Consider the following 24,452-nt stretch of genomic DNA (forward strand, 5'->3'; position numbering starts at 1 on the left):
TCATAGTCTTACTCTGGAAACATATCTTCCCCTTAATACTGCTCTATGTATTATTTTTCCTTACATACATTTACTATTGTAATGAAATGGGTAACGGAAAATAGCAGCAATGGAAGAACCTTTAAATGCTCTCGCTGTGGTTTGTCTTGCAACATTTCCTAAAGTAATTTGTGGGTTGGTTCAATGGACTGAACATCTCTGCTTTTGTGGCTAGATTAATTAATTGCAAAATACTTCTGCTTTAACTCAGAACTCTTTACCTTTTGCTTGGAAAAGAAAAAATTGAGAAAGCAACTTCTAAAACTTCTGAGATTTTTCCCTTTTTTTTTCCTACCATCTCCAATGTTTAAGTATGGTTTTGCTGGCAGTAACTGAAATTAGTATCTAGCGGTAATTACTTTGTGTGATCATAATACTTCCAAGATGTATAGAAGTTTATTTCTGTGTCTGTTTAATTTGCTGTTATGGAAATGATCTTAGAATGCATTTTATTACAAAAGAACCTTACTGAATGAACTAAATTCCACTCTCATTTATTCTCTCTTTTTGATTACACTACAGCTTCTTGCTCTGTCCAATTTGGTTGTATGAAAATCATATTTAAACATCTAAGACAATGCAACTGTTTAAAATGTGAACATAGGAATTAAAGAGCTTATAGGAGATGAATGCTTATTGTCAATTTGTAGTGAGATTCACATGATGCAAAGCTTGCATTTACTCAGATGATAGTACCTGGCTACAGGTGACCTTTCAGCAAGTTCCTTCTTCCTATTAAACCTCTGTTGTTGCTTAAAATAAAGTGACTATTGGATAAAACTCAGCAAAATGCCTCAGGGCAACTCACTTCTAAAAAACAAACTGAACCCATCAGATAAAGCTGTCAGGGCTTGGGCTTTATCTAATGCTGCACACTCTTTTATAAATTGATTCACTTTTCTGCCAACCCAACACATCCATGAAATAGCTTGGCTGCTGCTACAAGTACAATTATTATTCCGCCTGAGGTGATACGTGTGGTCTTAGAGCCCAGAAAATATCCATTTATACTCAAAGAGATTGTAGATAAAGTAGACACAAGCCTGCGTTCCAAGCAGGCAATGAATGACAGCTTCACCATAACTCAATGGTTGCAGATTGGCTGTGTGGCTTCATGGAAGTTTGTATCAGTCTGCAGGAGCTGGGCAGGCCACAGACACAGAGCTGATCTCTGGGAACAGCCCTACAGGACAACTGATTACCTTGACACCTTGCCACACACAAATCCTAACCCCAAGGAATCTCAGTCTCTAGAGGGAAGAACATTTGTGCATATGGATACCCTCATGAATTTACAGAAACAAATGGCACATACCTATTTTCTTGTATATACATTACAGATATATCCTATTATGTGCATGTGCTATGAAAACTTTGTAATTGCAAGGCACTGTTTGCAATTCTGTATAAGTAAAACCTAGCAATTTTTTGCAGGAAGACTTTTCTTCCCCCTCTCCCTGAAGTTTTAATATTTAAGCTAATTACTTTCTTGGAGTGGGGAAAAAATAAATTCTTAGATGGATAGTAACTTCCCAATAACAGTTTATTATTTGGAACACATGACTTCCTGATATCTGTGTTCTGGATCTTACATTTTCATTTATTCTCTGTGTAGTCCTGAATGAGCTTACTTCTTAATGTACAATGTATAATGTATAGGGTATGCCATTATCTACATACATCAGCAAAATCCTGCAAGGATTAAACATAGGGCAATCTCAAAATATAATGACTAGAGATAAAAACAAAACTACCATAGAACTACAAAAGCAGACATTAAATGTAGGTATAATATCTGAAATAATTTATTAACAAGAAAAGAAAAAAACAAACATCACCACCAAAACTTGGCAAGATTTCAAATTGCCCCAAGTGAATTTGCCCATTCAACCATTTTCTTTTTTTTTTTTTTTTCAAGAAAGAGTTTGTAACTGGTGCAATAAATAAATGAAATAAAGTGCAAACATGCCACCTAAAATAACTATTATAGGATATTATTGTCTGACGTGTAGAGTTAGCTTGCCAGATGGCACTTGATATTATTTTTTGCTAAGAATCTAGTTGGAAGTTGAAGGTGATGTGAATGGTTGTATAAAGTACACAACCTTTTCTTGAATCAGAAAAATTACCCTTGTGAGTAATTTTATGTCTTTGCACAGCTTCCTAATCAAGCTGTTTGTATTGCATTATGTTAGAGTATTGATCTGATCAAAATTGCCCATTAAAGCAGCTGTTTTTTCAAATAGAAAATTCAAGAAAAGCCCCGTGTGAGTTTCAATATTTCATAGAAAAAAAAAAGGTGTTTGGTTTCTTTTTTTTATTTTGTTTTATTTTCAATGATGGTAAAACAAATGGCTTTTTTTTTCATATGGAATAATCTCAGCCTTCCTACTCCCTGCCTTAATGGCCTGGGGAAAAAAAACAACCCTTTACTTGTCTAAAAACTTTTTGTCTAACTGAACTTTTAACTTAAACTGTCATGAAAACACAAAATAGAGTTGTCAGGGTTGGTAAGAAAGGAAGACTGTCTCCAGTCTACTTGGACATACTGATATGTGCTCTCTGCCAGTGGTGGTACAGCTGAGTGAGACTACTTCAAAGGGGAGAGCACAGGGAGTTGCTGTTTTGTTCTGCTGCAAAAAGATTCCACATATATTACTATTAGTAATGTTCTTAAAATGGGGACCTAAAGGTACTCTCTAAAGCCATTTTTAATTCATTTGATTAAAGAAGAATAAATAAATATGGAAGACTTCAGAAACCAGCACCTCTCACTGAGGTAATGGAAAATGTGTTGGCTAAATATTTTTGAAAAGTAAATCACATATTGGAAAGCAGTTCGTGCAATGCTAAGAGCAAAGGAAAATAAATATGCAGGCATTGGAAAACAAAGACAGTGGTTTAAAAGGATATGAGAACATAAAAAAATTTTCTTTCTTCCCAGCCAAATCACTAGTAATGTTCACAGACGTATTTCCAACCACCAACATCAGTGGTCATATGAAAAAATATTTTGTGTATTATTTGCAGTACTTTTTATTTGCTGTTCTTTTACTCAGCAGAAAGACAGAGTTTCAGGCTATGGGAAGTAACAGTATTGCTGGTCTTTATCCATTCTGTCAATAAGTAGATGGAAACCACTCATGTCTCTTAGAGATCTAAAACCAAAAATGAGGGGTTACTGAAGCATATGCCTAAAGTAATTTAAAAATGTGTAAAAAGTGAAGATCTGTATTTACATACTTTTGTTAGGAATGTGCTTATGTGCTGTGTTGAATTGTGACCCAAGAATTAATTTTTTCCCATATTCACTATACTGCCTCATGACGAGTGAGTTTGCAAATTAGGCTTTTGATCATAGCACAGATACGTGAAGCTTCTTTGAAGTTCTTGTGTAGCTTACCATGATAGTAGCCTCTGGGAAAGGGTATGATTAAGTCATAGCTAGTTCAATGCTTGATCTGACCTTCAGGCTTCCAGTTAATGCTTTTGAGTGTAACCAAATATAGACAGTAAATCAAACAGATTTTGGTTTGGGTGGTGTGTTTTTTTTTTTGGTTGGTTGCGTGTCGTCTTCTCCCAGCTCCCAAATTAGCACAGTGCAGTAAAACTCAAAGTGTGAAAAGAATTCTGCTGAAAGAAAGGGGGAGAGCAGAGCTTTCCCCAGAAAAATAATGTGCAATATCAAGTATACAAATGGTAGGGTACACTGAGTAAGAAAGGATACAAAAAAACCTCATTTTGAAGAAGCAGAGATCAATATTTCATACAGGAAATGCTGGCAAGAATTAGCACCAAGAAGAAAGATGCTGTAACACTAAAAGGAACAAGATTTACTATATTACTTATGGCATAGAAAAGGACTGGGATATTTTTTTTAATGATTGGTAAACTCAGGGCTTTGAAAGATATGGCTGTACTAGCATCTTAATATGTTAGTTTCACAATTTATCTTTGTCCAGTTACTCCAGAGTGTGAAATAGATACACTGGTAATTAAATTAAACTTGTTTGTTTCTTTCTTTTGGTATTTGTTAGCTAGAAACCATTTTTTATGACTTAGCAATAACAAGCATTGATTTGTGTGGCTTGTAATCTATTTGTTCTTACATGCATCTCGCCCACACCTACCCACACTCTCTGCTTCAAATAATGACAATGCTACAGTGCTGGGGGGGGCTAACACAATTAATTTTTAGCATGTAATCACTGTGAGGAGGTCATAATCCTTCACTTACAGCCAACTGTTCTCACAATTTCACACTGACAATTCTGGCACATGAATGAAACATATATCAATTGGCCTCAACAATAAATACTGCCCAGTAAGTTACTTGATTATATATCATAGAGAGCCTGATTTATGCCTTATGCAGTACATATAGTTGATTTCACTTTAGAGAAAAATGTTAAATTAACTAATTAAGGAATAAGTCCCTAACTAGATGGGTTTGTTGCTGCATCAGTAAATACAGGCCAGTAATAAATGACCTGCAGGTTTGTTTCTTAAACTATTGATAATTCTAATTCCATTGCCCTGCTAAAAGTGCACCAAAATACCATATTAAACAGTATCTGATCCAGAATAACTTCTGAAGTATTTTGCAGCATGTTAGTCTCATTACGTAGGTTGGATCTCACAGAGGTCATTTGGAAAGCTAAAACCTTCCTTCCACCTGGAGTAGCTTAAGATCCCTGCTTGAGTTAGGAGTGTTTTATCAGAGTACCTGCTTCTCATAGGTGAAGGCTTAAAATAATGTTGCGTAACATTAATTATGTTAGCAAACTGCTTGGGATTTGGTTTTTCTATAAAGTCACCGTAGTCGCAAAAACTTGAACTGTTCATGAGACCACTGTAATACTGGAAGAAAAGTGAACTTTAGAAGGTCATCTGGGCTGGGAACAAAAAAGGACTTGGAAGCGTAGGGCTAGAATGTACAATATTTCTTCAAAGAGACAACACAATGAATTGAAAGATTATATAGTACTACTTAGATATCAGTATGTTTATCCATTGATGTAAGGAAAGGTCCCAGAAGTCAGAGCGTTTGAAGCTCTTGCCAACCACAACAGGGTGGTCTTTATTAGTAACTGAGTCTGAAGGTGACTGCATGAGAAATATGGATGTGTTCCTGCAAGCATAGTCCAGAGATGGTTTGTTGTTGCTGTTGTGTCTTTCAAGGAGTATGTTACACATCCTTAAGGCACTGACACAGTGTAGTAGATTTCGGGGTGAAGACAGTAATTTTCAGTAACATAATGTAACCTTGCAATATTAGATTCTTACCACAGAATCTAATACTAACCACAGATATTTTTTCAGACATAAGCTTCTGCTTATTGCCTTTGTGACATTGAGAGAAAGTGATAGTTCACTAGAGTGAAGTATTTACCAGGGATGTTTGCAGCATCTAATCAATAGATGCTCCAACCTTGGCAAACTATAAAAAAAAGCCCACTGGTATAGGTGTCTTTTAATCCTGCTAACACATACAACATCTGCCTCACTAATGTGGCAATTTAATTAGCAGAACACTAATTAGTAGAGCAGTGGGATCTTCACAGACTCATCTTACAAACAAGCTCTTTTATTCCAAAACTAAAAAAACCTCCGAAGTCTTTGAATTGTCCTTACCTGGACACCTCCTCTCTAAGCCCCAGAGACTATTTTGTTTTCCCCTCAACCCCCAGTTCTTCTGTATCTTCTGCAGGCTTAAATAAATCTTTTTTTCTGATTACCTTTCATTCATTTCATTGGCTGCTAGTTTCTCCTGTGCGTCTAGGAAGCTATTTAAAGGCTCTTGCTCATGTTGGTACATCCTGAACATGGCCACATCAGTACTCAGTGCAGAAAAGATTTTTTTTTTTAAATCTGTTGTTCTGTTTATTTATTTCTATTGAGAAGAATTTCTTCCTGTATTCAACTCCTCTACACAGAAAAACTGAGGGACTTTCTGTAGCTCTGGAGACCGTTCTCAAGAGTGCATGGCTGTCAGTGCTTCTAGAGGCAGGGGTATGAGAGATCCAAGGTGGAGCTGCAGAGGAAGAAATAGGAGGTTTTTACATACAGTGTTTTTTTTTTGTGTGTGTGTGTCAAAGCTTGGATATTTTATATATTCATGTGTTTGATATTTTGGGAGTAGTGGCATGCTTTCACTCTATTTACTTGATGTATTTTCAGCCCTTCAAGCAGAAAGTGAAGCCTGTGCAGGTAGTCAGTAGTCTACTTTGATATTGAAAGTATTTTTTTTTAATTGTTTTACCTAAAAAAGATGTTATCTCCTTCCTTGTCTTGATGCATTTTAAATTTAAACCCAAGACCATATAACATCCCTGACATCCTTAGATGTGAAGCAAGATCTATTTGAAGATGAAATTCTAATGAATCATTGGGGCAGGAAATGTTTATGAATATTTTCTTGTAAGGAAAAATGGGTCTTGTCAGATTTAACATCTGTCATGTCACTTCCTTGAAAGAGATGCATATCCTAACTTGTGATTTTGCAAGGATTTTGGTGGGTTAACTGGAAAATATGAATATTTGTTAAAGATGTTTCCTTGTGTATAAAAATGGAGGAGAAGAGGTATAAACCCTTCAGGGGATCAGAAAATCTTGAGGATGGTCTTTTCTCTTTCTTTTTCATTTTAGACAGAGTCTCTTTGTTTAAAAAATAAGCTCCATAACATATGTGAAGGTGAAATTGTGACTGCTTTGGAGGATATTAACTGACTAGGCACAGAACAGGAATTTAGTTAGGTGCATTCTAATTTTAGAATCTGATTTTGCAAATGCCTCAGCATATGCATAACTCTGCTCACAACCAGAGAGGAAGGAATCATAAGGTTTAAGCACATGCACATGTTCCCACAAGACCATTGTTGCAATCTGTGAACAGATTTTGATTTCTCTCCTCCCCCCCTTCCCCCAAGTTCTGATCAAATTTCTGTTGGTTTTTTTTTTTTTTTCATTTTTCCATAGAGAGAGTGTTTTTTTTTTCATTTCTCCATAGGGCAAGGCACATTATTAGTTTGGTTTTTTGTTTGTTTGTATTGGGGTTTTTTGCGGTTTGCTTTGTTTCATTCCTCTATTTTTTCAAAGATAAAATTATTTTTTTGTTCGAGGTGGCAGAAATTCTTTCTGTAAAAAATCAGATTTTTTTTCATTATTATATATTAAGCATAATTTCAGAAGGACTCTTACTTCTTTTGCGAGACATTTAGGATGATTTAGACTTTCTTGTTTCTCTTTCCTCTTGTTAGTAGCCTTGATTTTTTTATTTACAAATGCTGTCAACTCTCAAGGCGTGTTGCAACTGAGTATTATCTTCCAGAGACCTACATGGCTTTCACTGAGATTTTTCTTACAGCAAGTTTTCTATGGTTTTTTCTCTTCCTCTGCTGAGTACTGTTTCAGAATGCTGAGGCTCTATTATCTGTGACATATTGTAAACATAACAGTTTACATGTTTACTCTGTAACAATATCTTTGAAGGGAAAGAAAAATACTTTTCTAGAAGTGGGAGGGAAGTAGATTACTTGAAAACACAGGCATCTGTTTTCAGCAATTTGGTATCTGTCGTGGTTTAACCCCAGCCAGACAGCTTGTTCACCCACTTCCCCCCCTTCTTGCCCTCCCCCTACTCCTGGAGGGACCGAGAGGAGAATCAAAAGAATGCAACTCCCACGGGTTGAGATAAGAACAGTTTAGTAACTAAGGTATAACACAAATCACTATTGCTACCACCAATAATAATAATGATAAAGGAAATAACAAGGGAAGAGAATACAACACCTCATCACCAGGTGACCGATAACTCACTCCCCCCAGCCCGACCAAGCACCAACCGATACCTCCTCCAACCCTGCAGTCCACTCTGCCCTTCCAGGTAACTCTCCGTTACCTCTTGGGCATGACGTGCTGTGGTATGGAATACCTGTTTGGTCAGTTTGGGTCAGGTGTCCTATCTCTGCTTCCTCTCGGCTTCCCTCCTCCCTGGCAGAGTATGAGGCTTACAAAGTCCTTGGCCAAACCAAAACATCATTTTTATCAGCTCTGTTCCCAGCCCGTAAGTCAAAACACAGCATTGCACCAGCTACCAAGAAAGAGAAAAATGACTGCTACTTCTAAACCCAGGACAGTATCTTATTGCATATTTAAAGCTTGTACCTTACAGATGCATTTGTGAAAATCAGGAAAATGGCATTTCATTTTTGAAAGGCTTACAGGTGAGTATCAAAAACAACAATCACTCAGCTTTAACCAAGCAGTGAGTAAATCAGGCTGGTAACTGGAGCAATTCATTCAAATATGGCATAGAATGATGTCATGGTGATTTTAGGTTTGGATCTACTCCACTGTGGCTGAAAATCAGAAAGGAAGAGATCTGACCAATGTTCCCATTTTACCATAAACTGACCCTAATAATATTTTGTATTGCAAAGCATTTCTCTTTACAAAAAAAAGAAGCATTCTCAAGGTTTTGAAATATACCTATGTGTCCTTTCTGTGAAGAAAAGCATGACGTTATAAAATGTTTTTAAGTGGTATCTAAGTTCTTTACCAAATTTAAGTGGCAGCCCTGAAGGCCATTTGAACATGTGTATTTTATAGTCATGGTAGGATTATGTAGCATGTTTATTTCTGTATCAAAACATCTCATGTAGAGAAAATTTAAATTCCATATTGAATTTGATATACCCCCTCAACACAAGCTCTTCATCAGAGGAATTCAGTCAAAAAGACCAGTCTTTCTCAGTCACCAGTGAAGAAAACCTTATTTAAACTTACAGTCCAGTGAGTGTAATTAAAGGATAATGGCATACAGCCACAATAAGGAAATTCACAGAATACAATCGTATGAAATACATGTAGGTAGAGATTATGTGGATATTAATAAGTAAAAAATAGCTGATAAGAGAAAGAAGATATATTTAAATCCAAAACTGAAGGGTACTGCAGGAAACACTAACAAGGAAATAAACATTTAGGAAAATAGAATCATATTTAAATACCCTATTTCAAAAACTAAGATTGCAAGAAGATTTTTGAACATTACAAGTGGGAATTTCTGTGCAAAGGCAGTTCTATGCTGGAGGATTTTGTGATTTTTTAGTATCTTAATCGTAAAAAAAATATGACTAAAATTTGTGACTAAATTTATCTCATTGTTATCAATTTTTAACTGAAATTATTGTTACATAAATTAGGTATAAGGTAGAAGGTTATAGTGAATGGCTGAGATCAAGATGGTTTTCTAACATTTTGCTCTTGGAAAGTCATGACCTGTTTCAGACATCAAAATCATTTTTTTGATTCTGTTGCCCTAACTGAATTCAAATGTATTCCATATATATATATGACTTAGTCTACAGCCTTATTGTGGAAAAAGAAACTTAAGATATTGTATTACAACTAGCTATAGTTTTTTATCTGTGACCAATAAAATTGCAGAATACGATGAATGAATGACAGTGACATGCACTCAACTACATGCGTATGCATGTGTGTTTATATCCACCTTCAGAAACAATGCAATCCTTTTGGTTTGGGTTTTTAACAGGATTAAATTTTCCTGAAACAAGGCATTCTCAGGCTAAAAGACATCTGTCTAGTAATATTTATTTTTCTATTAAACACTGGTTTAGTTAAATGGGTGTCATAAGTCTCTATTGGATTATTTCTGATTTTTAAAGGAAAATAATATGTATTTGTAATATTTACAGAAAAGCATTTCCGTCATTTTCATTGCTAGTTTATTTTGAAGGCATTTTAAGGTTTAAAGGAAAATAGGGTTTAACTTTAAAAGCTCAACTCACCAGCTTGCCAATACCAGTATTTAAGCAGAAATTTGGGGTGTTTATATTCAGTACAGTGTCTCTGCTGCATTTTAAATCCATGCATCCGTTTGGTTTGTGAATTTCCCTGATTACCCGTGAATCATAGTTTTGTTTTTAATTGAATAAGGGTCACTGCTAAATATATGTTTTTCATGCTGGGCTGGGAAGCTGCCTGAAAAGCATAAGGGAAGTATTTGTCAGTTCAAAATGTCAGTTGAAAATGTCTTTTCAATTTTAAAAGATTTTATCTATCTGTCTATTTATTAATTAATTTATTCATTTATTTTCATCTGATTGAACCAGAGGAAAGTGGTCTTGTTTATGTTGAGAAATATAATTCCAAATTTGTCCAAAAGGCCATACACAAGAGAAGTTGTGAGGTATGATCATGTATTTTGTTCAGGAGCACCTAAGTAACAAGTTTCCCCTCTGCTATCATCAGGGATAATAATCTGCTGGGTACAAAGATGTGTCTAGACCAACCAAGTGAGTCTGTATTATTATAGGCATTCTTGCTTGAATGAATACTACGACTCTTTCCATGTACTGGATCGTATTTGATTGCGTGCTTCATTTCATTGTAGTATCTTACTATTTTGTTGGCAAAGTTTCTCCAGAAATGGAAAAGGTTTAAGGAAAAAAACAGGAGAGGTGGATTTTTTTTTTAATTTTTCTTTGCTTGGCTTGTTTGTTTAATTTATACATCTATCTATTATATATATGCCATTAGTGTAATTTATCATGAGGTGGATTACTTTTTGTTGTTGTTGCTGTCATTTTGGGCTTTTAAAAATACCATTAGTGTTCATCATTTTGTTTATGTTTTAAAAAGAAGATGACAGTTATTGTCCCTTATGATTTCTTGTGGCAGAATTGTGTAGTAGCTCTTCTGTGCATTACCCGTGTGAAATATAAGGAAACATTCAGACACTGAAAGTTATGTAGCCTTGTGTACTTATTATCACAGTTCAGATGTCAAGAGAACATGCTGATGTTTTGCCATTTTGGAAGTATTTAAATTCAGGTGTTATGGAATAATAACTTAAAAATAGGGAAGTTTATGGTATATGAAGGCAAGCCAAATTTTGCCGTGGAAGACTGAGAAAATGCACTGCATTTTGAGACACGTTTAAAACTTCTAAGTGAGGTCCTATTGCAAAGTACACTGTAGAAATTATTATGGTAAACATGCTCTGCCCTGAGTGTCTTATGATTTCAATAAAAAGATTTTCTGGGTGTGGAAAATAATTTATGGAGGATTGTGCAGGATCATGCAGGAAGTGAACATCAAAGCTGTGATAGTAGTGTCACATTCAGCACTATTCACATAGTACCTGTGAGTACCAGCAGGAGTTTGAAGCTTGTTCTGGAGTGTTTTCACAGGAAAAATCCAACAAGCTGTATAGTAATGCACCCATAAATGTGAGAAGGAGTCCAAGGCAATGAGCAGGATGTATGCACATGAGATCTAATGAAATCTGCTTTTTACATGTATGATTATAGAGGGTCAAAGTTTGTCTAATTCCTTTTAGATCTTCCCTCTGAGGTTTTTCCACTAATACAAATAGGTAAAGAGGAAGGAAATGACCAACACATGCTACTCTGCACAGATGCAATTAGGTTCGTCTGGATTGGTGGGCTGGGCTAGACACCTACAAATCCAGCACAGACCTAAAGTAGCTGAAGAAGCTCACAGTTCTAGGAAGTAATGCAAAACTTTAGTTCAGTGATGTAAACTTAGACAGGAAAGGCGAAATAAAAGCCCACAGGTTTGAAAATGTTAAACAGCATTATCACTATGCAGAAGGTTTTATTTTTTTTCTTCTTAGAATCAAACAAACTGCTCAGTGCCCTCTAGGTATATATATATATTTAATAACTCCTTATCCTGCTACCCATTTTGAAGCAAAAACTAAACCATAAGGTATAATAGAGGAGTAAAAAGATAAATGTGTTAATGAAACACATGATTTAACCTCAGCCAGAATCTGTACATCATGAGATGGTTTACTGTAGTAAGCAAATTAATATGCTAGTGAGCTTTCCAATTAGGACACATATAAATTTGTTTTTATGGAAATGTTGTACAGTTTATATTTTCAATACACTATGAAATGTGAAGGGAGTCAGTCTACTACCCAGAACATGAGGCTCCGTAAGGCTCATACATGTTACTTAACCATGTTGTGCTCATAAACCATTATATACTATGTTTTGCTAGCTCAGCTTTTAGCTCAGCTCAGCCTCAGAAGCTCAGCCTGCTTAAATTTACAGGAAAACAACAGCTTGAAGAAGAAAAATGTGGTAGTAAGGGGAGAGGGGAAAGGAAATGTTTCTGCTCTCCCTGCTGAGAAGACAAATGGCAAGAGACTTTTTTTTTCCAAACCCCACAGTATTCCACTCCCTTTCTATAAGAAAAATTAGTCTTAAGAAAAAGAAATTCAGAGATCATAAAGCATGAAGAGAAAGAGGAATTGAGCTTGGATACAAGATGGGATTGAGTTATTATATAACAAGTTGCAGGTCTTTTCCTACTGAAAGGCAGAACCAATTGATTTATTATCATGACTTCCAGCTTGCATTTTTTTAGGAAGGAACTGTAGATGCTAGGTAGCACGTCTCCTTTGATTTGCTACACTATGTCTTAATTACTAATGCTAGAAGTTCATGGTAGTATTTCCCAACTTCAAAGGCTTCAGCAGCTTAAGCAGCATGAGTGGATCAGATTTGTAAGAACACAGTGACAATGATATGGTGTTTTCATACTCCAGAATTGTCAGTTCATTTTTTTATTTATTGTACTTCAAAAAGTGAAAGTAAAATAAGCACACAGAAAAGCTAATAGGTTTAGTCAGAATTCTGTTCTTTTGCTATCAGAGGAATTGAAAACATTTTGTTGTTTCAAGAACTGGGATTCAAAGCTGCAGTTAAAGCATATATATATATATATATATATTTATTTTTCCAAAGGCTAATGGTCTGAAATTTTTATTTGCAGTATTTTTGAGTCTTTCTTTACATATTTGTGAGTTACACCACTACACCTCCAAGAAAGTCTGCAACTATGCTGAGGAATGGCTGGTGTAAGTGGAAGAAAATCTGGCCCATGAGATACAGGATCCAGGGCATGGCATGGAGAATTTTCCTTCTGTAGAGACCAGATCAACAGGTCACTTAGGTAGCTCTGTTAGTTTAGGAATGTAAATAGCAGTCTAATAGCATTGCCGTCTTACAGTGAGGTTGGAGACAATAAGCAAAGCTCTTTTAGTAGAATTGCTGACTAGATGTCAAAGTGCTTACTTGGTGCAGTGGTGAAATACAGCATAATGATGATACAGCAATGGCACATGATCCATGCCAAACTGAAGGATCTTAATTGCTGAGGATGGCTAGAGTACTGAATAATCTTTAATCAGGTTGGGGGTGACTACAGAATGATTACACTAATTAAATGTGAATGATGGTTTAAAAATATCAGTATTTGTAATGCTACAGCAGTGTCTTTTTTATTGCAATAGAGAATTGAGATGTAGCTCAAAATTTTATATAAATTGTCTTAAATAGTCATATAGAAATTAAAGTATACACATCATGAGTTTATACCCTTCCATTTAGTCAATTTAATAAGGATTCTTCTGTGTATTACCTTTTACTGTATGTTGTATTATCTTAAATTAACATTACTGTTCATGAATGCTCTGGTGGAGATTTAAGGATTTGTTGGTTTCTCCTGCAATGAAAGATAGCTGAAAGGTCATTACATTTCTTGCTGGTTTATGAAACCCAGGCTACAATCAATGCATCAGGTGAAAAATCTATTTTCCTCATCCAGTGACTGTCAGAGGGGATGGGTTCAAGTATGTTTATCTCTGTACTATAATAAGGAACAAAAAATGTTATTGGTCTTCCAAGTGCTCTGGCTGTGACAGTAAATTAAAATAATCAATGTCAGCAGAGAAAAGAAGAGGAAAATATTATGATGAAGTGTATGGAAGTGAGAGAGAAGACACCTCACATTGACATAATAATAAAATCATAATATCTTTATAAAATGATAGAGATTTTCTTGTCCAGAGCCTTTTCAAATCTTTCATGCTTGAAAAATGTTGAGAGTTGTAAGTAATATGTCTAGTAGATCAGCATGTTAAGTACTGATTTGTTAGTACTATCAGTCAATACTGCCACTGTAAGGACATTATTTTGTATATTGTAAATCTTACACAGATGTACCTCTTGATCAGCTAAGATTTTCCAATTCATTCTTCTTCAAAGGAAATGACATCAAGTTGTAATAATCTTTCCATTGTTTCTCATGTGTAGTTTTCATTTGTCCTTTTTTTTTTTTTTTTTTTTTTAGTTAGGAATTGTTCAATTGGGCAATTCAAGCCACCTGCTGATGCATAATATTAAAACACTTGCACAGTGAAATCCACTTGATCAGGGCATGCTTAATCAAGAATCTGTTTAATCACAGAGAACTGATATCAAACTAACGACAATAACTATTGCTCAGTTGGAATGTTAGTTCTGTAAATAGAAGGCATCTATTTTCAATTTTATCAAGTTTGCATCCAAACTTTGCATCTATGTGACATAGATTACACAGCTGTAAAAAGAAAAAGGCTGATTTTTCAAGTGGAATAGGAGAACAAGCAGAACATGATATTTAATTTGACTCTTCCCTCCCTCTATTTTGTCTTGACCACTCCTTTTTTCTTCCATTTCTCTTCTTCTAATGCATACCTGGTTTTTAGACCCAAAGCAGTACAGGGTTCTCAAGCTTTACAGAGGAAGCATTGCATAAGGATCTCAATTAGAAGATTTTAGGGAAAAGAAAGAGAAGGGAAACTCTGAGCCTTCCACCTGTCTTTCCAACTGACCCCATTTCATTTCATTAGGCTTTTTGTAGTCTACCTTCATTGAGTAATCTGTTTTGTTTTCTTTTTCTCAGAGTTCAGTGAATTCTTTAAATATTTTCATTCCCTGAAACTGGGGTTTTGAAGGTTACAAACAATCTGGTTATATCCACATCATCCTGTTCATTATACTACCTGACCCTGTCCCTTACCCATGTGAGGATGGATCCTACTCTTCTTCCCTAATGCTGGCCCACCATCTGAGCTCCTCAGCCTGCCTATTGCTAAGGAGCCTTGGTTTGCCAATTCCCTGTCACTTTCTAACCTTTTTTTTTTTCCTTAAGAAAGATGAAGGCCCAGATGATGAGCCTTCTCTGGTGTCCCGATGGCAGTGTTGTGAATAAGGAGTGGTTGATAGTCTTATGACTATGGATAATAAAATATTTATTATACTGAAGTGAAATAAAAACCTTGTACAGAGCTATATTCCTATTCTTCACACCCTACGGCAAATTCTGCAGACATAGACACTTTGATGTCGAGATTGAGGTCTTTTTCCTTTTAGTCTTCGAGTGGACACAGTCTGTTTCTCAGACATGGTGTTCATGGCAGTGAGTAGTTATGCCTGGAATGATAAATCCTGGCCTAAATTTCAGGGCCTATGTTTTGCAAAATAGTCTTTGTAATGGATATTATATTTATCGCACTGTAAATAGAGGGTAGGGCTTTCTTTTTCATCAGCAGGGAATAAATAAGGCAGTTAAATTTCCTTTTTTGTGCTTCTGGGTCAAGGTTTGACTTAAACAATAAGCAGTGAGAGGTGAGTGCAGTCACTGCATGTAATGGTGATGGTGGTATGAATTCACTTTCCTCTAGCTTTTGGTAACCTCTCCTAATAGGGCCCTGACTTCTGCTTTCAAAGTGTCAAGCACAGTAGAAATAACAAACCATGAAAAAGTGAAGTGTGATGGCAGGATCTATTGGGGTTAAATTCTTCCTAAAACCTTTGAAGACTTGATTCTGCAGTAGTAGGAAGAAGCAGGCTGTCTGTGGCAATCGGTACAGTGATTGCGTCATGCAAACTTGCAATAGAAGTAATGATTTTGCTCTCAATTTTGTCCAGAAAATTGAGAGAAAGACCATGTTCCATGATCGCTTGCACTGATTATTTTAGAATGTCTTTTGAAAAGATTTTTGCAAAGTATAATATTAAGGAGAAGCAGGATCTTAGTCTGTTAATGATATGTCTCCTTTCTAATACTAGTTCATTTTTTTTTTGCCTTATAAATACTGTGATGTATGGATGATGAAAACAAACAAATGCATGACTGCTCTTTGTAATGGGCACTATTCTGTCCTATTTAGTCCTCAGTGAATGCAAAAGCTAATGGAAATTGCTCTGTGGTGTGCAGTGATGACCTAAAACCTTGCTTGAGAAATTCAGGATCAAGATCCTGTCTTTCATGAACTTCAGCTTAGATGAACCAAAGTACATGAATATAATATTGTTTCTCTAATCTGTAAGAGTAATTTGAGACATAAGTTGTGTGAAGCTCTTAACTCGTTAGGCAAAAGGCATGGTGTTGAGCAGAAGTGTTGTTGTTAATTAAAATTCATGCTCTTCCTGGAAAAAAGTGAAAAGATTTTTTAACATTGTGACCTGTTTGGGTATTTGAGTCACACAAAAATACCTACAAGTGAATTGAGGTCTTGAGGCAAAAGTAAAAAAAAAAAAAAAAACCACAAAAAAAAGCGTTGGCAAGTATACTTAAAATATTAAAAAATAAAATGAGAAAATTTCTTATCAAGTTACAAAGTTGCCTGATTTATTAATGACTGTATAGACTTCTATTATAAAGGATTGAGACTGCAGCCTAACCAAAGCGAAAAGTCCAGCATAGACCTCTGTCAGCTGCACATGTGTACTACAGATCTGCTTACTCTAGACTGAGAAAATAATTTTGTTATGCATAGCTCTGTTTTGGAGAAGTTTGGTGCAGATCAGTACCTTGTCACACTGTATAGTTTTCAGTAAGACAGGTACAGGTTAAAAGATAGGGAGAGGTGTGAAGAAAATTAGAAAGAATATTTAGGGCATACCATGGGCCTTATAATTGTGCTGCAGTTATACTTTGTAGCACAAGGTATAATTGAGAGCACCCCTGTGACTGTTGTGAGCTTTTATCTTTACTAGGCTTTAATATTTCAGCTATTTAAGGTAAATCATGATAAAATGTTAAGGGTAATTCAGTTATTTTGGTGGAGTAGAAAATTTCTTGCCATTCATCATATGATATTCAGAAATCTGCAGTTAAATCCAGCACTGTGTCATCCTGGTTTGTAGGCCAAAACTGAAATCAGGGCTCTGTTGAATAAAACTGTGTAGTAACAGCACTATTAATGGCATGTAAAAGAGAACACTATTATGAAGAGCCATTGAGATTGGTCAAGCAGAGAGAAAATATAAGCATCACAGAGGGGGGAAGAGTGAATAATAAGGCTGAGTGAGGCTCAGAACTCAATTTATCTGGCCCCTCTCAAATGATGTATCCATTAAAATATTTATTCTCTCAGTCAACCATGTCTGCAAGAAACGTCAGTGTAAATATGAGAGGAAAAAATATTACCTGTGTGTATGTGTATATCTGCATACACAAGACCACACTTGAAAGGGAGCAGAAGAGGATTATTAATGATGAGAGAAGAAGATGGGGAGATTTGCTAAAGAATGTGGAGAAAGGCATCTGGTGTATGTGAATATGAAGGCTGTTCCAGATATTCAGCAAGACAAAACGTGTGTGTGTAGAAAGGAGACCAAAGGAAGACTAAATGGTGACCACTGGAGACTAGGGCAAGAGGATAAAGTGTGGAGGAAAGGAATTTATGAAGTATTACGACTGAAACTATGTATGTATTGTTCAGTGCTTTCCAAAGCAAGTATTGCACAATGAAGTGCAATGGAGTTCAAACAAAATGTAATCCATTGTTAGAGCAGTGCTGTAAACCACCTGAAATATTACAGACACTACCTGTGGCAGCATTAATGTCTTGGGATTATTTCATAAATCAGGCTCTAAAACATAATAGAGTGGAGAGGGTCATTGCTTTCTATAAAGATGAGATTGAATTGTAAGAGAACTAATGATACCATCATTACAGCCTTTAATCTATTTTATAGAGAACTGCTCCTTTTATGAACAATTTGTCCTTTAGAGAATTCTGTAATATTTCTGAGTAAGCAAATTTTTTGAAGTTTTCTTCTGAATGTTTGACAAAAGGATCTTTTGTCCTGTCTCTTGCTGTGGAAAGGAATAAAGTCTGTAACAGCTTCTTTACCTTTATGCAGATTGCAATGGGTTAATCTCTGTGGAAGTAAGTAAATACATGAAGTTTCACTAAGGCCAGGTTTAGCTGTATGCACTGTGCTTCTGACTTTAAGCAAACCACCTGGTCACCAGTCTAACTTGTATTCCTGCCACTAGTGCCTGAATAATTGCAGATGGAAAGATAGATGTATATCCCTAGCTATTTTTGAGAAAGATTGAATAGCTAACTGCAGCAAGAAACAACTAAAAGAAAGTGTTTGTTTCTCAAATAGGATGTGTACCTTTTCCTGAGTGCCTTAATAGAGAAGTTTATCATGTTGTGTTGGTGTAGCTCTAGCTTTGTATAAGGGAAGATCTTCTTTTCTTTTTTGCTCATTAGGTCTTTTCTTTATACTTTCATTCATCACACACTGGACCCACCTTCTCTTTCAGAAGTTTTTTTGTGGTAATTACTCCATGATGCCCAATCTAACAAAGCTAATGAAAGCCTGCCCTTCAGTCTAATCTCTAATCAGTTTATAACAAGCTCTCTCTTCCTGTGCTACATTACTGTGACAACATCTCTTTTTCATACCTCAGAATGATAAGGCAGGGTGGAAAAAAAAATCATTTTCCATCACCAGGCTTGCATGAAAGGGAGATGGGCTTAAGCATGCAGAATTGATTTATTTGCATTCTTCTATTGCCTGAATTGCTGCATCTTTGAAAGAAGTTAATATGATATTTTTGATTTGGCCTCTTGAATGGCAGGCCCTGGCAATAAAGCATGCTTATTACAGAAGATAAACAAACTAGACCAACGGAAACCCAGTTTGTAATTATTCATTTGGAAATGGGTAGACTCGTAGCAAAGGTATTTTGGAAAGTTAGCTGCACATGTGGCAGGCTTTGAGAGGAAAAAAAAAAGTCATTTTAAATTGTTAGCCCTCCTGACAAAGTTATCTTTACCTGTTTATCTTAATGCTTGTGAATATCACCCTAACCCCACCAAGCAGTTGTTTGTAATGTTTCTTTTCTCTACTCATTATTCTACTGTTTATATTTATATTTGTGTCCTGCTTTCCTGCAGGCTGCTCACACAGTAAGAGTCATTGGTCTCAGCTTAGTGATGACATAACCATAGGTTTCCTATTTGCTTTAACAACAGTACAAAATTTTGCTGTTACTCTAATACATGACATAATTTACTATAAAACAAGGGTGCTTACTCAGTGTCTCCCAGTCTAATTTACTGGTTCAGCCCTCATCCTTAAGCAATCCACACGTCTTTCAGTTTACACAATGAAAAATAGGAGTGTGCTGGCCCCCATGGTATGATTTTGTTAATTAAATTCTGAATCTGCAAAGATGGTTAATTTTTCAAGAAAGCATGATAAAAACATGATAGACCAATATTTCTGCTGTTTGCTAATCCTGAAGGTGGACTTTGCCTTAACAATAGGTTAAGAGTTTTCCACTCTCTGAACAGGGAATCTTTAGTGGAGTAAACACTGTACCATACCTTGAGTTGCCCATGGTACCATGACTCCATTGTACCTGGAGGCAAAAGGCATGTAAAAAAAAAAGTGTCAAATATGAAACTGCAAAAACTAAGGCCCAGTCAAAACTGGAAGCTAGCAGTTCAGTTATGCTTCGTCCCTTGATGGAGCACTAATAGAATTACTCAGAATTAGGGCTAGATTAGCTCTGACTCTCTGAAACCCAGCTGTGGGCTTTGAGTTTACATTTCTGTCTTCCAAGACATTAAAAGATTATAAAAAACTAACCATATATAACATACATGTTATTTTCTTTCCAAATTAAAGACTCAGTGGATGAATTGAGTCCTTTTCCCCTTCTTTTTTAAATAAGGCAAATCTTTTCAAGTGACACAGCAGTCAAAAATGCTTTTGAATCTGTGAATAAAAGAGTGTCCATATCTTTCTGCACCTGGTTTTGCATTATACAGGTACACTGTTTAAATGTTGGGCAGGAAGCAGCAAAGTGTAGTCAGGAGATGTAATAACCAGTAGCAAGTATCTCAGCTCAAGTGGAATATTGATCAATCAAGTAAGCTGCTCTCCTGCCTCTGTCTAGAACTTTGATACCCAACTCAGCGTTAAAACTGCCAGCTTGTCAGTGAATTCAGATTAAGTGTCTGCACTTCAGGAAAAGGAGTCCATAAATTAACTTCTAATGCTGATGACATTCAGAAAAAAAAGAGGCTTTCATTGGCATTCATGGTTCAGCACTTTAGGACTGGCAGACTTTTAAATTTCATTTGCCATCCAGCCCCACAAACCACGATGGGATTTTGATTTCAGCATTGCAACACTTCAAAGAAAATTGCAAAACAATCTGAGTAAGATTACAGTTCCGAGCACTTAGTAAAAAGAAGAGCAAACCAGCAACATGGCTTTTACTTGGTATACATGCCTGTTAGACATGATGCCTGAGAAAGTCCATTACGTTTTTCATCATACACTTGTTTTATAAAATTTGCTATGTAATTAATGTTGAAATGGAGAAATCATAATTTTAAGATCTTTGTTCTTTGAGAGGTAACATATAAAGAATAAGAAAAGAGAACTCTATACAAATCTGAGCGCAAATACCTGTTTGACTTTTGGCAGTCTGCCCTTCTTCACCTTAGTCTTATCTCTTTCCAGAATTAACTTCGAAAGCGAAGTACAGCTATTTGTTAGAAGCCCTGTAATTCTTGTTTCATTACAGATTTTGAGTGGTCTTTTGGCACAGAATACACAGAAATCCTGCTTCTAGTGACCGTTGCAGTAGCATGACAGGAAATGGTCTGTGGTAAAAATTTAGTATAATGTGTATGCTAATAATTTCCTATAAGTGCTCCCGTAATTCCTGTGAAATTTAAGAGAACAAAAGTAGTGAAGTGCTTACAAAAACAAAGACAAAACACAAAACTCTATTGTATATAACACAGTAACTTTTTTTCTTTAGCATTTTTAAAGCTACTTTAAAAATATAATGATAAAGAGTTATAGTCCCACTTAACATTCTGCAGGCAGATTTGGAAGTTGGATGAAAATGCTTGCCATTCTCTACTATGTTTTGGAGGACCTTTTGTAAGTGTTTATGTGTAATTTGAACAAGGATTCTACATCTACATACCATAGCCTTGATAAAATTTTCACTACCTCTGCAATAAAGAAAATAATCTTACCACATCCAGCAGTAAAATTCTTCAATAATTAGGTACAAGAATATGACTCTCAAGTTTATTGCCTTTACAGGAAATAAGTCAAAAGCTTCATAAATGTCCAAATATGGAAGCTGAGTTTCTGTATGTTAAGCAGTGCACAAGTGAAACAGTTTCATGGAATCTGAAAAGAGACTGTTGAAATACAATGTCAGGTCAACCATTACTTTTCTACAGAAAAGAGAGGTTTCAGGTTCAGATTTAATAAACATGCATCTTTGTACATTCAAGTATTTCTGCAGTAGTAAAATGTCATACAACAATTAAATGGGAAATAATGAATGTTCATTAAGCATAAAATTAAAAAATGAGAAAATTACAAAGTCATATTTGGTAAATATATCAGCCAGAAAGAAAGTATATCAGTGGCAAGATACACATGTCCTGTGTGCTGGTCATCTAGTGAGATGACCAGATGTTTTAGACTGAGACATTGATCATATACTTATGTCAAGAATCACGTGAATTTCCACCCATGCACTCAGAATAGCTTTCCCAAGAGTGGCCTTCTGAAGACCTGGCTAGCAGTTTTGTTTGACTGGGAAAGTAAAAAATTATAGCTGATTATTGATTTGTTTCTCTGACTTAAAGGTGTACTGGAATTAGGAATTGTCTGCAAAGAGTAAAATATTACTGTCTTGTAAATATTCATGGTTCTGTTGCAGAAAGGAAATCAAATGCAAACCTTTTTCTGAACAGCGTATTGCCTGCAAGACATTTTATTCAAAGAGCAGTTACACTGTTCCCTATTTCCTTCATATTCATAATTGTAGTTCCTAATTACTTGGGGTCATTATGTATCTTCCATCTTCCTAAGGTCAAAGATACTAATTCTCTTCATGAATAATTTATTCAACAATTGATTAGGTAATGAGTGAAATAGCTGAATACATTTTTCACTGGAAAATAGTAGACTATATAGAGATATAGTCATGAAATAAAAAATGTTTGAAAAATAGCTACAGCAAATAATTCAATCAGCCATAAGCCTCAATATTTTATTTCTCTACATGAAGTTCATCCATAATGTATACTTTGTATTCTTAAAATTAATGGTAAGAAATTAGGGTTTACCTTATTTGCATACATAGTTCTTGGGTAAATTAACAGTTCTGATAAATACCTGTCCTTTTTGTATTTTCTCTTTATTATTGAAGGTTTATTTGTAACGGATGGCGTCTTAACTCTGTCAAAGACTGTCACCTTTTTGTGCAAGATACCGTATAGACATCTGATGAAAGGCAGCTCTTGTCCAGATGACCTCTATTTAAATAAGCAATATTAGTAATGAACAGCAGAGGCGTAGGGAACTGCAATTACCTGCCTGAATGATAGATTCTGTAGCAGAAACCATGAATTCTACTTTCTTGTTTATTGCTTAACTCCAACTGACTATGCAGTGCTAATTACTTAAACATTTAGAGAAGATTATAAGCTCAGCTTGATCAGACATTTTTATTTTTTATTTACAATTTTTCCATTAAGTAATCTCAAACTTTCAATAAGGTTTATTCAAAGGCATCTAGATTTCTGTAAAATTCCTATTGAACTACAAAGTTCTTAATTTCCTATCAGTATCTTGGTTTGTGAAGGCTGTGTACGGATACTCAGGGAACTGAAAGAAGTAGAAGCATTTGACAGTGACTGGATATCAGAATCATTTGTTTAGCACTGTGAGATATAGTCATTCTCCTTTGCACTTGCTGAATTTCTCTAATAAGAAGGAGCAGAGCCTGAAACAATGAGGATCTGCCACACATATTATGGCACTACAGATTTTTATTTTCTTTCTAGACTAAAATGTAAATATTTTACAAGGACAATCTATGCCTGATGCCTGCTGTTACTGAATGCAGGCAAAAGAGCTGGTACAGAACAACTGTAGTATCCTAAAGATGATCATACCCAGAAGAAATGAACTCTGGATATTTTACTGATGAGTTCTTTATCGGTTAACCTTAAAAATAAATGATAGACAGTGAACTTTGAGGAAAACATAGGTTTGAAAATCCTTTAGTTGGAAATGGAATTTCATGCTTATATGTGTTTCTGCAGTTTCCTGCTGGAATGTCATGTGTATATGTTCAACTAATATATTTTTGCTTTTAAACTGAGTATAAATCTGAAAGATCTTTTTAAAATTGAAAGGTGATCTTTTGGGGGCTTTTTTAAAAAATAAGAATATAAAAAACAATACATTTGCTTCCCAAACAAACTATTTTAATTTCTTTTAGTTCTTTATTTGCTCAGTAAATAAAGTATTTGGCTCAAATATTCGTATACCTTTCACTCTGCTAAGGCACAGTTCTCTACCAGTGTTCTAGTTTTGTACTGTTTCACAATTTATACAAATACTGTTCTTTATGTTCTGTTTTCCTCTTTGTGTCATGACCATAATACTATAAAATATGTTCTTACGTGATTTTATTTATGTTCCTTGTAGAATCTCATTTGAATTATCCTTACATTCCATAGTTATGTATTATACCAGTTTAACTCTTAAAATACCCTGCAGCTGTGATGGACATCTTACCCTTGTCTTCCAGCAGTCCATTATATTGTTTTAGACAACTTATGTTCACAGTCTGAGGTTCTTTTCTAGTTGTAAAAGGGGAATAAATTCATTTTGGGTAAATATATTTTAAGTAAGAGAAAATACTGAAGAAACATAGGGAAAAAAGTTCTCCACACATCCGTCTTTCCTGAATATTACATCATGCATTTATTTTCATTCTAAACCAGAGCTAAAATAAAAATTTGAATTTCTATAGGGTAAAAACTTAATTCTGAAAAGCATTAATATAAGGCTGTTATGAAATCCTATCAATGCTCTGTTTCAACAGCTGACCAAAAAAAGAAAAAAAGGTTAAATAGGTAACATTAAAAAGAGTCTAAAGCAATAATTTACTTTATTGGAAAGAAAATAATGAAAGGTTGTGGAGAAAACAGCTTCTAACAAATATTATGTGTTTCCTAATTAATCCACTAATTATTAAGATGGTTAACTGGTTGTAATTTTGAGTTTCATCATAATTCTGTTAAGTGACTGTGAAAATATTGGGTTTACTTTTGGCTTATTTTTTGTGATTTTTTTGAAATCATAATTCCAGAAGAAACTTCCGAAACATGACTAAGTGTACCCCTATGGCCACCAGAGCAGACTCTGGGGTTTTTTGTCTTGTTA

At 35.2% G+C, this 24,452-nt stretch overlaps 1 long non-coding RNA gene across 2 annotated transcripts; it reads right to left on the reverse strand.

The window, feature by feature from the left end:
* Nucleotides 1-5,976: 5,976 nt before the first annotated feature.
* LOC133218645 (uncharacterized) lies at nucleotides 5,977-21,377 on the reverse strand. 2 transcript variants are annotated; one of them, XR_009727224.1, is made up of 3 exons: nucleotides 21,233-21,377; nucleotides 20,652-20,848; nucleotides 5,977-6,073 (listed from the first exon to the last, which is right to left on the reverse strand). It is a non-coding gene; the product is annotated as an uncharacterized LOC133218645 (long non-coding RNA). The 2 variants fall into 2 exon arrangements; XR_009727223.1 differs by lacking the exon at nucleotides 5,977-6,073 and adding an exon at nucleotides 9,872-10,047.
* Nucleotides 21,378-24,452: the final 3,075 nt, after the last annotated feature.

The sequence above is a fragment of the Neopsephotus bourkii genome, unplaced genomic scaffold, assembly GCF_033783945.1.
Source record: "Neopsephotus bourkii isolate Nb327-2 ecotype Australia unplaced genomic scaffold, CSIRO-AGI_Nbou_v1 NB_1279, whole genome shotgun sequence".
Taxonomy (NCBI): domain Eukaryota; kingdom Metazoa; phylum Chordata; class Aves; order Psittaciformes; family Psittacidae; genus Neopsephotus; species Neopsephotus bourkii.